This window comes from Nerophis ophidion, linkage group LG10 (genome assembly GCF_033978795.1).
Source record: "Nerophis ophidion isolate RoL-2023_Sa linkage group LG10, RoL_Noph_v1.0, whole genome shotgun sequence".
Lineage (NCBI taxonomy): Eukaryota > Metazoa > Chordata > Actinopteri > Syngnathiformes > Syngnathidae > Nerophis > Nerophis ophidion.
The window spans coordinates 43,193,768-43,208,654 of record NC_084620.1 but is presented as its reverse complement, the minus strand read 5'-3'; positions in this window follow the sequence as shown (position 1 = coordinate 43,208,654).

Here is a 14,887-nt window from a genome sequence, read left to right as displayed (position 1 = left end):
TCAACCTTTCCAAAATACCTGATTCTGCTAAAACTTACATAAATTCAATATTAAAGGCTTTTTAAGACAAATTTCATATTTGGTTTTGGAGTTATGATTATAAACCTTTCATATTTAGTATGACAGTTACACTGTTATATTGAATAAAAAAACTAATTGGTGTCTTTGCAAACCTTACAAAAGATCATTTTTCTAGTAAAACTAACAAAAAAACATATCTCTGGGCATTATTAGCCATTTTGCATGTGTTGTTTAGAAGTTATGTTTGAATACATTTTTATTGCTTTTTTCGCATTATCTCAGGATTCTATGACTATTATAGTCATATTGAGTAAAAAACTACTTTTTGCATTTGCAAAATTTAAAAAAGCATATGTTTTGAGTGAAACTCCCAAAGATGCATTATTTCAGGCATTATTAGCCATTTTTCATGTGTGGTGTAGGAGTTATGTTTAAATAACTGTCATATTGAGTGTTACAGTGTACAGTCACATTGAGTAAAACCTCATTTTTGTATTTGCAAACCATAGAAAAACAACTGTATCTAGTAAAACTCACATGTATTCAATATCAAAGGCATTTTTAGAAATTTTGCACGTTTGGATTAGGAATTATGTTGGAATACATTTTATTGCTTTTTTCGCATTATCTCAGGATTCTAAGTACATTACTGTCAAATTGAGTAACAAATCAAATTTTGTTTTTGCAAACCTTACCAAATGTTTTTTTTTTTTCAGGAAAACTCTTGAAGATGCATTTCTTCAGGCATTATTAGACATTTTGCATGTGTATTTTTGGAGTTATGTTTCAAAAACTGTCATTTTGAGTGTGACCAATATGAGGCCAGTAAAATCTAATATTTGTATTTGTGATTCTTTCCAAAATACCTGATTCTGGTAGAACTTACATAAATTCAATATTAAAGGCTTTTTAAGACAAATTTCATATTTGGTTTTGGAGTTATGATTATAAACCTTTCATATTTAGTATGACAGTTACACTGTTATATTGAATAAAAAAACTAACTTGTGTCTATGCAAACCTTACTAAAGATCATTTTTCTAGTAAAACTAACAAAAAACTTATCTCTAGGCATTATTAGCCATTTTGCATGTGATGTTTAGAAGTTATGTTTGAATACATTTTTATTGCTTTTTTCAAATTATCTCAGGATTCTAAGACTATTATAGTCATATTGAGTAAAAAACTACTTTTTGCATTTGCAACATTTAAAAAAGCATATGTTTCTAGTAAAACTCCAAAGGATGCATTATTTCAGGCATTATTAGCCATTTTTAATGTGTGGTGTAGGAGTTATGTTTAAATAACTGTCATGTTGAGTGTTACAGTGTACAGTCATATTGATTAAAACCTAATTTTTGTATTTGCAAACCATAGAAAAACAACTGTATCTAGTAAAACTCACATGTATTCAATATCACAGGCATTTTTAGACATTTTGCACGTTTGGATTAGGAATTATGTTGGAATACATTTTTATTGCTTTTTTCGCATTATCTCAGGATTCTAAGTACATTACTGTCAAATTGAGTAACAAATCAAATTTTGTTTTTGCAAACCTTACCAAATGTTTTTTTTCTGGAAAACTCTCGAAGATGCATTTCTTCAGGCATTATTAGACTATTTGCATGTGTATTTTTGGAGTTATGTTTCAAAAAATGTTATTTTGAGTGTGACCAATATGAGGCCAGTAAAATATAATATTTGTATTTGTCAACCTTTCCAAAATACCTGATTCTGCTAAAACTTACATAAATTCAATATTAAAGGCTTTTTAAGACAAATTTCATATTTGGTTTTGGAGTTATGATTATAAACCTTTCATATTTAGTATGACAGTTACACTGTTATATTGAATAAAAAAACTAATTTGTGTCTTTGCAAACCTTACAAAAGATCATTTTTCTAGTAAAACTAACAAAAAAACATATCTCTGGGCATTATTAGCCATTTTGCATGTGTTGTTTAGAAGTTATGTTTGAATACATTTTTATTGCTTTTTTCGCATTATCTCAGGATTCTAAGACTATTATAGTCTTATTGAGTAAAACACTACTTTTTGCATTTGCAAGATTTAAAAAAGCATATGTTTCGAGTAAAACTCCCAAAGATGCATTATTTCAGGCATTATTAGCCATTTTTCATGTGTGGTGTAGGAGTTATGTTTAAATAACTGTCATAGTGAGTGTTACAGTGTACAGTCACATTGAGTAAAACCTCATTTTTGTATTTGCAAACCATAGAAAAACAACTGTATCTAGTAAAACTCACATGTATTCAATATCAAAGGCATTTTTAGAAATTTTGCACTTTTGGATTAGGAATTATGTTGGAATACATTTTATTGCTTTTTTCGCATTATCTCAGGATTCTAAGTACATTACTGTCAAATTGAGTAACAAATCAAATTTTGTTTTTGCAAACCTTACCAAATGTTTTTTTTTTTTCAGGAAAACTCTTGAAGATGCATTTCTTCAGGCATTATTAGACATTTTGCATGTGTATTTTTGGAGTTATGTTTCAAAAACTGTCATTTTGAGTGTGACCAATATGAGGCCAGTAAAATCTAATATTTGTATTTGTGATTCTTTCCAAAATACCTGATTCTGGTAGAACTTACATAAATTCAATATTAAAGGCTTTTTAAGACAAATTTCATATTTGGTTTTGGAGTTATGATTATAAACCTTTCATATTTAGTATGACAGTTACACTGTTATATTGAATAAAAAAACTAACTTGTGTCTATGCAAACCTTACTAAAGATCATTTTTCTAGTAAAACTAACAAAAAACTTATCTCTAGGCATTATTAGCCATTTTGCATGTGTTGTTTAGAAGTTATGTTTGAATACATTTTTATTGCTTTTTTCAAATTATCTCAGGATTCTAAGACTATTATAGTCATATTGAGTAAAAAACTACTTTTTGCATTTGCAACATTTAAAAAAGCATATGTTTCTAGTAAAACTCCAAAGGATGCATTATTTCAGGCATTATTAGCCATTTTTAATGTGTGGTGTAGGAGTTATGTTTAAATAACTGTCATGTTGAGTGTTACAGTGTACAGTCATATTGATTAAAACCTAATTTTTGTATTTGCAAACCATAGAAAAACAACTGTATCTAGTAAAACTCACATGTATTCAATATCACAGGCATTTTTAGACATTTTGCACGTTTGGATTAGGAATTATGTTGGAATACATTTTTATTGCTTTTTTCGCATTATCTCAGGATTCTAAGTACATTACTGTCAAATTGAGTAACAAATCAAATTTTGTTTTTGCAAACCTTACCAAATGTTTTTTTTCTGGAAAACTCTCGAAGATGCATTTCTTCAGGCATTATTAGACTATTTGCATGTGTATTTTTGGAGTTATGTTTCAAAAAATGTTATTTTGAGTGTGACCAATATGAGGCCAGTAAAATATAATATTTGTATTTGTCAACCTTTCCAAAATACCTGATTCTGCTAAAACTTACATAAATTCAATATTAAAGGCTTTTTAAGACAAATTTCATATTTGGTTTTGGAGTTATGATTATAAACCTTTCATATTTAGTATGACAGTTACACTGTTATATTGAATAAAAAAACTAATTTGTGTCTTTGCAAACCTTACAAAAGATCATTTTTCTAGTAAAACTAACAAAAAAACATATCTCTGGGCATTATTAGCCATTTTGCATGTGTTGTTTAGAAGTTATGTTTGAATACATTTTTATTGCTTTTTTCGCATTATCTCAGGATTCTAAGACTATTATAGTCTTATTGAGTAAAACACTACTTTTTGCATTTGCAAGATTTAAAAAAGCATATGTTTCGAGTAAAACTCCCAAAGATGCATTATTTCAGGCATTATTAGCCATTTTTCATGTGTGGTGTAGGAGTTATGTTTAAATAACTGTCATAGTGAGTGTTACAGTGTACAGTCACATTGAGTAAAACCTCATTTTTGTATTTGCAAACCATAGAAAAACAACTGTATCTAGTAAAACTCACATGTATTCAATATCAAAGGCATTTTTAGAAATTTTGCACTTTTGGATTAGGAATTATGTTGGAATACATTTGTATTGCTTTTTTCGCATTATCTCAGGATTCTAAGTACATTACTGTCAAATTGAGTAACAAATCAAATTTTGTTTTTGCAAACCTTACCAAATGTTTTTTTTTTCAGGAAAACTCTTGAAGATGCATTTCTTCAGGCATTATTAGACATTTTGCATGTGTATTTTTGGAGTTATGTTTCAAAAACTGTCATTTTGAGTGTGACCAATATGAGGCCAGTAAAATCTAATATTTGTATTTGTGATTCTTTCCAAAATACCTGATTCTGGTAGAACTTACATAAATTCAATATTAAAGGCTTTTTAAGACAAATTTCATATTTGGTTTTGGAGTTATGATTATAAACCTTTCATATTTAGTATGACAGTTACACTGTTATATTGAATAAAAAAACTAACTTGTGTCTATGCAAACCTTACTAAAGATCATTTTTCTAGTAAAACTAACAAAAAACTTATCTCTAGGCATTATTAGCCATTTTGCATGTGTTGTTTAGAAGTTATGTTTGAATACATTTTTATTGCTTTTTTCAAATTATCTCAGGATTCTAAGACTATTATAGTCATATTGAGTAAAAAACTACTTTTTGCATTTGCAACATTTAAAAAAGCATATGTTTCTAGTAAAACTCCAAAGGATGCATTATTTCAGGCATTATTAGCCATTTTTAATGTGTGGTGTAGGAGTTATGTTTAAATAACTGTCATGTTGAGTGTTACAGTGTACAGTCATATTGATTAAAACCTCATTTTTGTATTTGCAAACCATAGAAAAACAACTGTATCTAGTAAAACTCACATGTATTCAATATCACAGGCATTTTTAGACATTTTGCACGTTTGGATTAGGAATTATGTTGGAATACATTTTTATTGCTTTTTTCGCATTATCTCAGGATTCTAAGTACATTACTGTCAAATTGAGTAAAAAATCAAATTTTGTTTTTGCAAACCTTACCAAATGTTTTTTTTTTTCTGGAAAACTCTTGAAGATGCATTTCTTCAGGCATTATTAGACTTTTTGCATGTGTATTTTTGGAGTTATGTTTCAAAAAATGTCATTTTGAGTGTGACTAATATGAGGCCAGTAAAATCTAATATTTGTATTTGTGATTCTTTCCAAAATACCTGATTCTGGTAAAACTTACCTAAATTCAATATTAAAGGCTTTTTAAGACAAATTTCATATTTGGTTTTGGAGTTATGATTATAAACCTTTCATATTTAGTATGACAGTTACAGTGTTATATTGAATAAAAAAACTAACTTGTCTTTGCAAACCTTACAAAAGATCATTTTTCTAGTAAAACTAACAAAAAAACATATCTCTAGGCATTATTAGCCATTTTGCATGTGTTGTTTAGAAGTTATGTTTGAATACATTTTTATTGCTTTTTTCGCATTATCTCAGGATTCTAAGACTATTATAGTCATATTGAGTAAAAAACTACTTTTTGCATTTGCAACATTTAAAAAAGCATATGTTTCTAGTAAAACTCCCAAAGCTGCATTATTTCAGGCATTATTAGCCATTTTTAATGTGTGGTGTAGGAGTTATGTTTAAATAACTGTCATATTGAGTGTTACAGTATACAGTCATATTGATTAAAACCTCATTTTTGTATTTGCAAACCATTGAAAAACAACTGTATCTAGAAAAACTCACATGTATTCAATATCACAGGCATTTTTAGACATTTTGCACGTTTGGATTAGGAATTATGTTGGAATACATTTTTATTGCTTTTTTCGCATTATCTCAGGATTCTAAGTACATTACTGTCAAATTGAGTAACAAATCACATTTTGTTTTTGCAAACCTTACCAAATGTTTATTTTTCTGGAAAACTCTCGAAGATGCATTTCTTCAGGCATTATTAGACTATTTGCATGTGTATTTTTGGAGTTATGTTTCAAAAAATGTCATTTTGAGTGTGACCAATATGAGGCCAGTAAAATCTAATATTTGTATTTGTCAACCTTTCCAAAATACCTGATTCTGCTAAAACTTACATAAATTCAATATTAAAGGCTTTTTAAGACAAATTTCATATTTGGTTTTGGAGTTATGATTATAAACCTTTCATATTTAGTATGACAGTTACAGTGTTATATTGAATAAAAAAACTAACTTGTGTCTTTGCAAACCTTACAAAAGATCATTTTTCTAGTAAAACTAACAAAAAAACTTATCTCTAGGCATTATTAGCCATTTTGCATGTGTTGTTTAGAAGTTATGTTTGAATACATTTGTATTGCTTTTTTCGCATTATCTCAGGATTCTAAGACTATTATAGTCATATTGAGTAAAAAACTACTTTTTGCATTTGCAACATTTAAAAAAGCATATTTTTCTAGTAAAACTCCCAAAGATGCATTATTTCAGGCATTATTAGCCATTTTTAATGTCTGGTGTAGGAGTTATGTTTAAATAACTGTCATATTGAGTGTTACAGTATACAGTCATATTGATTAAAACCTCATTTTTGTATTTGCAAACCATAGAAAAACAACTATATCTAGTAAAACTCACATGTATCCAATATCACAGGCATTTTTAGACATTTTGCACGTTTGGATCAGGAATTATGTTGGAATACATTTTTATTGCTTTTTTCGAATTATCTCAGGATTCTAAGTACATTACTGTCAAATTGAGTAACAAATCAAATTTTGTTTTTGCAAACCTTACCAAATGTTTTTTTTCTGGAAAACTCTCGAAGATGCATTTCTTCAGGCATTATTAGACTATTTGCATGTGTATTTTTGGAGTTATGTTTCAAAAAATGTTATTTTGAGTGTGACCAATATGAGGCCAGTAAAATATAATATTTGTATTTGTCAACCTTTCCAAAATACCTGATTCTGCTAAAACTTACATAAATCCAATATTAAAGGCTTTTTAAGACAAATTTCATATTTGGTTTTGGAGTTATGATTATAAACCTTTCATATTTAGTATGACAGTTACACTGTTATATTGAATAAAAAAACTAATTTGTGTCTTTGCAAACCTTACAAAAGATCATTTTTCTAGTAAAACTAACAAAAAAACATATCTCTGGGCATTATTAGCCATTTTGCATGTGTTGTTTAGAAGTTATGTTTGAATACATTTTTATTGCTTTTTTCGCATTATCTCAGGATTCTAAGTACATTACTGTCAAATTGAGTAACAAATCAAATTTTGTTTTTGCAAACCTTACCAAATGTTTTTTTTTCTGGAAAACTCTCGAAGATGCATTTCTTCAGGCATTATTAGACTATTTGCATGTGTATTTTTGGAGTTATGTTTCAAAAAATGTCATTTTGAGTGTGACCAATATAAGGCCAGTAAAATCTAATATTTGTATTTGTCAACCTTTCCAAAATACCTGATTCTGCTAAAACTTACATAAATTCAATATTAAAGGCTTTTTAAGACAAATTTCATTTTTGGTTTTGGAGCTATGATTATAAACCTTTCATATTTAGTATGACAGTTACAGTGTTATATTGAATAAAAAAACTAACTTGTGTCTTTGCAAACCTTACAAAAGATCATTTTTCTAGTAAAACTAATAAAAAAACTTATCTCTAGGCATTATTAGCCATTTTGCATGTGTTGTTTAGAAGTTATGTTTGAATACATTTGTATTGCTTTTTTCGCATTATCTCGGGATTCTAAGACTATTATAGTCATATTGAGTAAAAAACTACTTTTTGCATTTGCAACATTTAAAAAAGCATATGTTTCTAGTAAAACTCCCAAAAATGCATTATTTCAGGCATTATTAGCCATTTTTAATGTGTGGTGTAGGAGTTATGTTTAAATAACTGTCATATTGAGTGTTACAGTGTACAGTCACTTTGAGTAAAACCTCATTTTTGTATTTGCAAACCATAGAAAAACAACTGTATCTAGTAAAACTCACATGTATTCAATATCAAAGGCATTTTTAGACATTTTGCACGTTTGGATTAGGAATTATGTTGGAATACATTTGTATTGCTTTTTTCGCATTATCTCAGGATTCTAAGTACATTACTGTCAAATTGAGTAACAAAACAAATTTTGTTTTGGCAAACCTTACCAAATGTTTTTTTTTTCAGGAAAACTCTTGAAGATGCATTTCTTCAGGCATTATTAGACATTTTGCATGTGTATTTTTGGAGTTATGTTTCAAAAACTGTCATTTTGAGTGTGACCAATATGAGGCCAGTAAAATCTAATATTTGTATTTGTGATTCTTTCCAAAATACCTGATTCTGGTAGAACTTACATAAATTCAATATTAAAGGCTTTTTAAGACAAATTTCATATTTGGTTTTGGAGTTATGATTATAAACCTTTTTATATTTAGTATGACAGTTACACTGTTATATTGAATAAAAAAACTTATTTGTGTCAATGCAAACCTTACTAAAGATCATTTTTCTAGTAAAACTAACAAAAAACTTATCCCTAGGCATTATTAGCCATTTTGCATGTGTTGTTTAGAAGTTATGTTTGAATACATTTTTATTGCTTTTTTCAAATTATCTCAGGATTCTAAGACTATTATAGTCATATTGAGTAAAAAACTACTTTTTGCATTTGCAACATTTAAAAAAGCATATGTTTCTAGTAAAACTCCCAAAGCTGCATTATTTCAGGCATTATTAGCCATTTTTAATGTGTGGTGTAGGAGTTATGTTTAAATAACTGTCATGTTGAGTGTTACAGTGTACAGTCATATTGATTAAAACCTCATTTTTGTATTTGCAAACCATAGAAAAACAACTGTATCTAGTAAAACTCACATGTATTCAATATCACAGGCATTTTTAGACATTTTGCACGTTTGGATTAGGAATTATGTTGGAATACATTTTTATTGCTTTTTTCGCATTATCTCAGGATTCTAAGTACATTACTGTCAAATTGATTAACAAATCAAATTTTGTTTTTGCAAACCTTACCAAATGTTTTTTTTTTCTGGAAAACTCTTGAAGATGCATTTCTTCAGGCATTATTAGACTTTTTGCATGTGTATTTTTGGAGTTATGTTTCAAAAAATGTAATTGTGAGTGTGACCAATATGAGGCCAGTAAAATCTAATATTTGTATTTGTGATTCTTTCCAAAATACCTGATTCTGGTAAAACTTACCTAAATTCAATATTAAAGGCTTTTTAAGACAAATTTCATATTTGGTTTTGGAGTTATGATTATAAACCTTTCATATTTAGTATGACAGTTACAGTGTTATATTGAATAAAAAAACTAACTTGTCTTTGCAAACCTTACAAAAGATCATTTTTCTAGTAAAACTAACAAAAAAACATATCTCTAGGCATTATTAGCCATTTTGCATGTGTTGTTTAGAAGTTATGTTTGAATACATTTTTATTGCTTTTTTCGCATTATCTCAGGATTCTAAGACTATTATAGTCATATTGAGTAAAAAACTACTTTTTGCATTTGCAACATTTAAAAAAGCATATGTTTCTAGTAAAACTCCCAAAGCTGCATTATTTCAGGCATTATTAGCCATTTTTAATGTGTGGTGTAGGAGTTATGTTTAAATAACTGTCATATTGAGTGTTACAGTATACAGTCATATTGATTAAAACCTCATTTTTGTATTTGCAAACCATTGAAAAACAACTGTATCTAGTAAAACTCACATGTATTCAATATCACAGGCATTTTTAGACATTTTGCACGTTTGGATTAGGAATTATGTTGGAATACATTTTTATTGCTTTTTTCGCATTATCTCAGGATTCTAAGTACATTACTGTCAAATTGAGTAACAAATCACATTTTGTTTTTGCAAACCTTACCAAATGTGTTTTTTCCGGAAAACTCTCGAAGATGCATTTCTTCAGGCATTATTAGACATTTTGCATGTGTATTTTTGGAGTTATGTTTCAAAAACTGTCATTTTGAGTGTGACCAATACGAGGCCAGTAAAATCTAATATTTGTATTTGTGATTCTTTCCAAAATATCTGATTCTAGTAGAACTTACATAAATTCAATATTAAAGGCTTTTTAAGACAAATTTCATATTTGGTTTTAGAGTCATGATTATAAACCTTTCATATTTAGTATGACAGTTACACTGTTATATTGAATTAAAAAACTAACTTGTGTCTATGCAAACCTTACTAAAGATCATTTTTCTAGTAAAACTAAAAAAAAAACATATCTCTAGGCATTATTAGCCATTTTGCATGTGTTGTTTAGAAGTTATGTTTGAATACATTTTTATTGCTTTTTTTGCATTATCTCAGGATTCTAAGTACATTACTGTCAAATTGAGTAACAAATCAAATTTTGTTTTTGCAAACCTTACCAAATGTTTTTTTTTCTGGAAAACTCTCGAAGATGCATTTCTTCAGGCATTATTAGACTATTTGAATGTGTATTTTTGGAGTTATGTTTCAAAAAATGTCATTTTGAGTGTGACCAATATAAGGCCAGTAAAATCTAATATTTGTATTTGTCAACCTTTCCAAAATACCTGATTCTGCTAAAACTTACATAAATTCAATATTAAAGGCTTTTTAAGACAAATTCCATTTTTGGTTTTGGAGCTATGATTATAAACCTTTCATATTTAGTATGACAGTTACAGTGTTATATTGAATAAAAAAACTAACTTGTGTCTTTGCAAACCTTACAAAAGATCATTTTTCTAGTAAAACTAATAAAAAAACTTATCTCTAGGCATTATTAGCCATTTTGCATGTGTTGTTTAGAAGTTATGTTTGAATACATTTGTATTGCTTTTTTCGCATTATCTCGGGATTCTAAGACTATTATAGTCATATTGAGTAAAAAACTACTTTTTGCATTTGCAACATTTAAAAAAGCATATGTTTCTAGTAAAACTCCCAAAGATGCATTATTTCAGGCATTATTAGCCATTTTTAATGTGTGGTGTAGGAGTTATGTTTAAATAACTGTCATATTGAGTGTTACAGTGTACAGTCAAATTGAGTAAAACCTCATTTTTGTATTTGCAAACCATGAAAAAACAACTGTATCTAGTAAAACTCACATGTATTCAATATCAAAGGCATTTTTAGACATTTTGCACGTTTGGATTAGGAATTATGTTGGAATACATTTTTATTGCTTTTTTCGCATTATCTCAGGATTCTAAGTACATTACTGTCAAATTGAGTAACAAATCAAATTTTGTTTTTGCAAACCTTACCAAATGTTTTTTTTTTCAGGAAAACTCTTGAAGATGCATTTCTTCAGGCATTATCAGACATTTTGCATGTGTATTTTTGGAGTTATGTTTCAAAAACTGTCATTTTGAGTGTGACCAATATGAGGCCAGTAAAATCAAAAATTTGTATTTGTGATTCTTTCCAAAATATCTGATTCTAGTAGAACTTACATAAATTCAATATTAAAGGCTTTTTAAGACAAATTTCATATTTGGTTTTAGAGTTATGATTATAAACCTTTCATATTTAGTATGACAGTTACACTGTTATATTGAATAAAAAAAACTAACTTGTGTCTATGCAAACCTTACTAAAGATCATTTTTCTAGTAAAACTAACAAAAAAACATATCTCTAGGCATTATTAGCCATTTTGCATGTGTTGTTTAGAAGTTATGTTTGAATACATTTGTATTGCTTTTTTCGCATTATCTCAGGATTCTAAGTACATTACTGTCAAATTGAGTAACAAATCAAATTTTGTTTTTGCAAACCTTACCAAATGTTTTTTTTTCTGGAAAACTCTCGAAGATGCATTTCTTCAGGCATTATTAGACTATTTGCATGTGTATTTTTGGAGTTATGTTTCAAAAAATGTCATTTTGAGTGTGACCAATATAAGGCCAGTAAAATCTAATATTTGTATTTGTCAACCTTTCCAAAATACCTGATTCTGCTAAAACTTACATAAATTCAATATTAAAGGCTTTTTAAGACAAATTTCATATTTGGTTTTGGAGCTATGATTATAAACCTTTCATATTTAGTATGACAGTTACAGTGTTATATTGAATAAAAAAACTAACTTGTGTCTTTGCAAACCTTACAAAAGATCATTTTTCTAGTAAAACTAATAAAAAAACTTATCTCTAGGCATTATTAGCCATTTTGCATGTGTTGTTTAGAAGTTATGTTTGAATACATTTGTATTGCTTTTTTCGCATTATCTCAGGATTCTAAGACTATTATAGTCATATTGAGTAAAAAACTACTTTTTGCATTTGCAACATTTAAAAAAGCATATGTTTCTAGTAAAACTCCCAAAGATGCATTATTTCAGGCATTATTAGCCATTTTTAATGTGTGGTGTGGGAGTTATGTTTAAATAACTGTCATATTGAGTGTTACAGTATACAGTCATATTGATTAAAACCTCATTTTTGTATTTGCAAACCATAGAAAAACAACTGTATCCAGTAAAACTCACATGTATTCAATATCACAGGCATTTTTAGACATTTTGCACGTTTGGATTAGGAATTATGTTGGAATACATTTTTATTGCTTTTTTCGCATTATCTCAGGATTCTAAGTACATTACTGTCAAATTGAGTAACAAATCAAATTTTGTTTTTGCAAACCTTACCAAATGTTTTTTTTCTGGAAAACTCTCGAAGATGCATTTCTTCAGGCATTATTAGACTATTTGCATGTGTATTTTTGGAGTTATGTTTCAAAAAATGTTATTTTGAGTGTGACCAATATGAGGCCAGGAAAATATAATATTTGTATTTGTCAACCTTTCCAAAATACCTGATTCTGCTAAAACTTACATAAATTCAATATTAAAGGCTTTTTAAGACAAATTTCATATTTGGTTTTGGAGTTATGATTATAAACCTTTCATATTTAGTAAGACAGTTACACTGTTATATTGAATAAAAAAACTAATTTGTGTCTTTGCAAACCTTACAAAAGATCATTTTTCTAGTAAAACTAACAAAAAAACATATCTCTGGGCATTATTAGCCATTTTGCATGTGTTGTTTAGAAGTTATGTTTGAATACATTTTTATTGCTTTTTTCGCATTATCTCAGGATTCTAAGACTATTATAGTCATATTGAGTAAAAAACTACTTTTTGCATTTGCAAGATTTAAAAAAGCATATGTTTCGAGTAAAACTCCCAAAGATGCATTATTTCAGGCATTATTAGCCATTTTTCATGTGTGGTGTAGGAGTTATGTTTAAATAACTGTCATATTGAGTGTTACAGTGTACAGTCACATTGAGTAAAACCTCATTTTTGTATTTGCAAACCATAGAAAAACAACTGTATCTAGTAAAACTCACATGTATTCAATATCACAGGCATTTTTAGACATTTTGCACGTTTGGATTAGGAATTATGTTGGAATACATTTTTATTGCTTTTTTCGCATTATCTCAGGATTCTAAGTACATTACTGTCAAATTGAGTAACAAATCAAATTTTGTTTTTGCAAACCTTACCAAATGTTTTTTTTTTCAGGAAAACTCTTGAAGATGCATTTCTTCAGGCATTATTAGATATTTTGCATGTGTATTTTTGGAGTTATGTTTCAAAAACTGTCATTTTGAGTGTGACCAATATGAGGCCAGTAAAATCTAATATTTGTATTTGTGATTCTTTCCAAAATACCTGATTCTGGTAGAACTTACATAAATTCAATATTAAAGGCTTTTTAAGACAAATTTCATATTTGGTTTTGGAGTTATGATTATAAACCTTTCATATTTAGTATGACAGTTACACTGTTATATTGAATAAAAAAACTAACTTGTGTCTATGCAAACCTTACTAAAGATCATTTTTATAGTAAAACTAACAAAAAACTTATCTCTAGGCATTATTAGCCATTTTGCATGTGTTGTTTAGAAGTTATGTTTGAATACATTTTTATTGCTTTTTTCGCATTATCTCAGGATTCTAAGACTATTATAGTCATATTGAGTAAAAAACTACTTTTTGCATTTGCAACATTTAAAAAAGCATATGTTTCTAGTAAATCTCCCAAAGCTGCAATATTTCAGGCATTATTAGCCATTTGTAATGTGTGGTGTAGGAGTTATGTTTAAATAACTGTCATATTGAGTGTTACAGTATACAGTCATATTGATTAAAACCTCATTTTTGTATTTGCAAACCATTGAAAAACTACTGTATCTAGAAAAACTCACATGTATTCAATATCACAGGCATTTTTAGACATCTTGCACGTTTAGATTAGGAATTATGTTGGAATACATTTTTATTGCTTTTTTCGCATTATCTCAGGATTCTAAGTACATTACTGAAAAAAATTGAGTAACAAATCAAATTTTGTTTTTGCAAACCTTACCAAATGTTTTTTTCTGGAAAACTCTCGAAGATGCATTTCTTCAGGCATTATTAGACTATTTGCATGTGTATTTTTGGAGTTATGTTTCAAAACATGTCATTTTGAGTGTGACCAATATGAGGCTAGTAAAATCTAAAATTTGTATTTGTCAACCTTTCCAAAATACCTGATTCTGCTAAAACTTACATAAATTCAATATTAAAGGCTTTTTAAGACAAATTTCATATTTGGTTTTGGAGTTATGATTATAAACCTTTCATATTTAGTATGACAGTTGCAGTGTTATATTGAATAAAAAACTAACTTGTGTCTTTGCAAACCTTACAAAAGATCATTTTTCTAGTAAAACTAACAAAAAAACTTATCTCTAGGCATTATTAGCCATTTTGCATGTGTTGTTTAGAAGTTATGTTTGAATACATTTGTATTGCTTTTTTCGCATTATCTCAGGATTCTAAGACTATTATAGTCATATTGAGTAAAAAA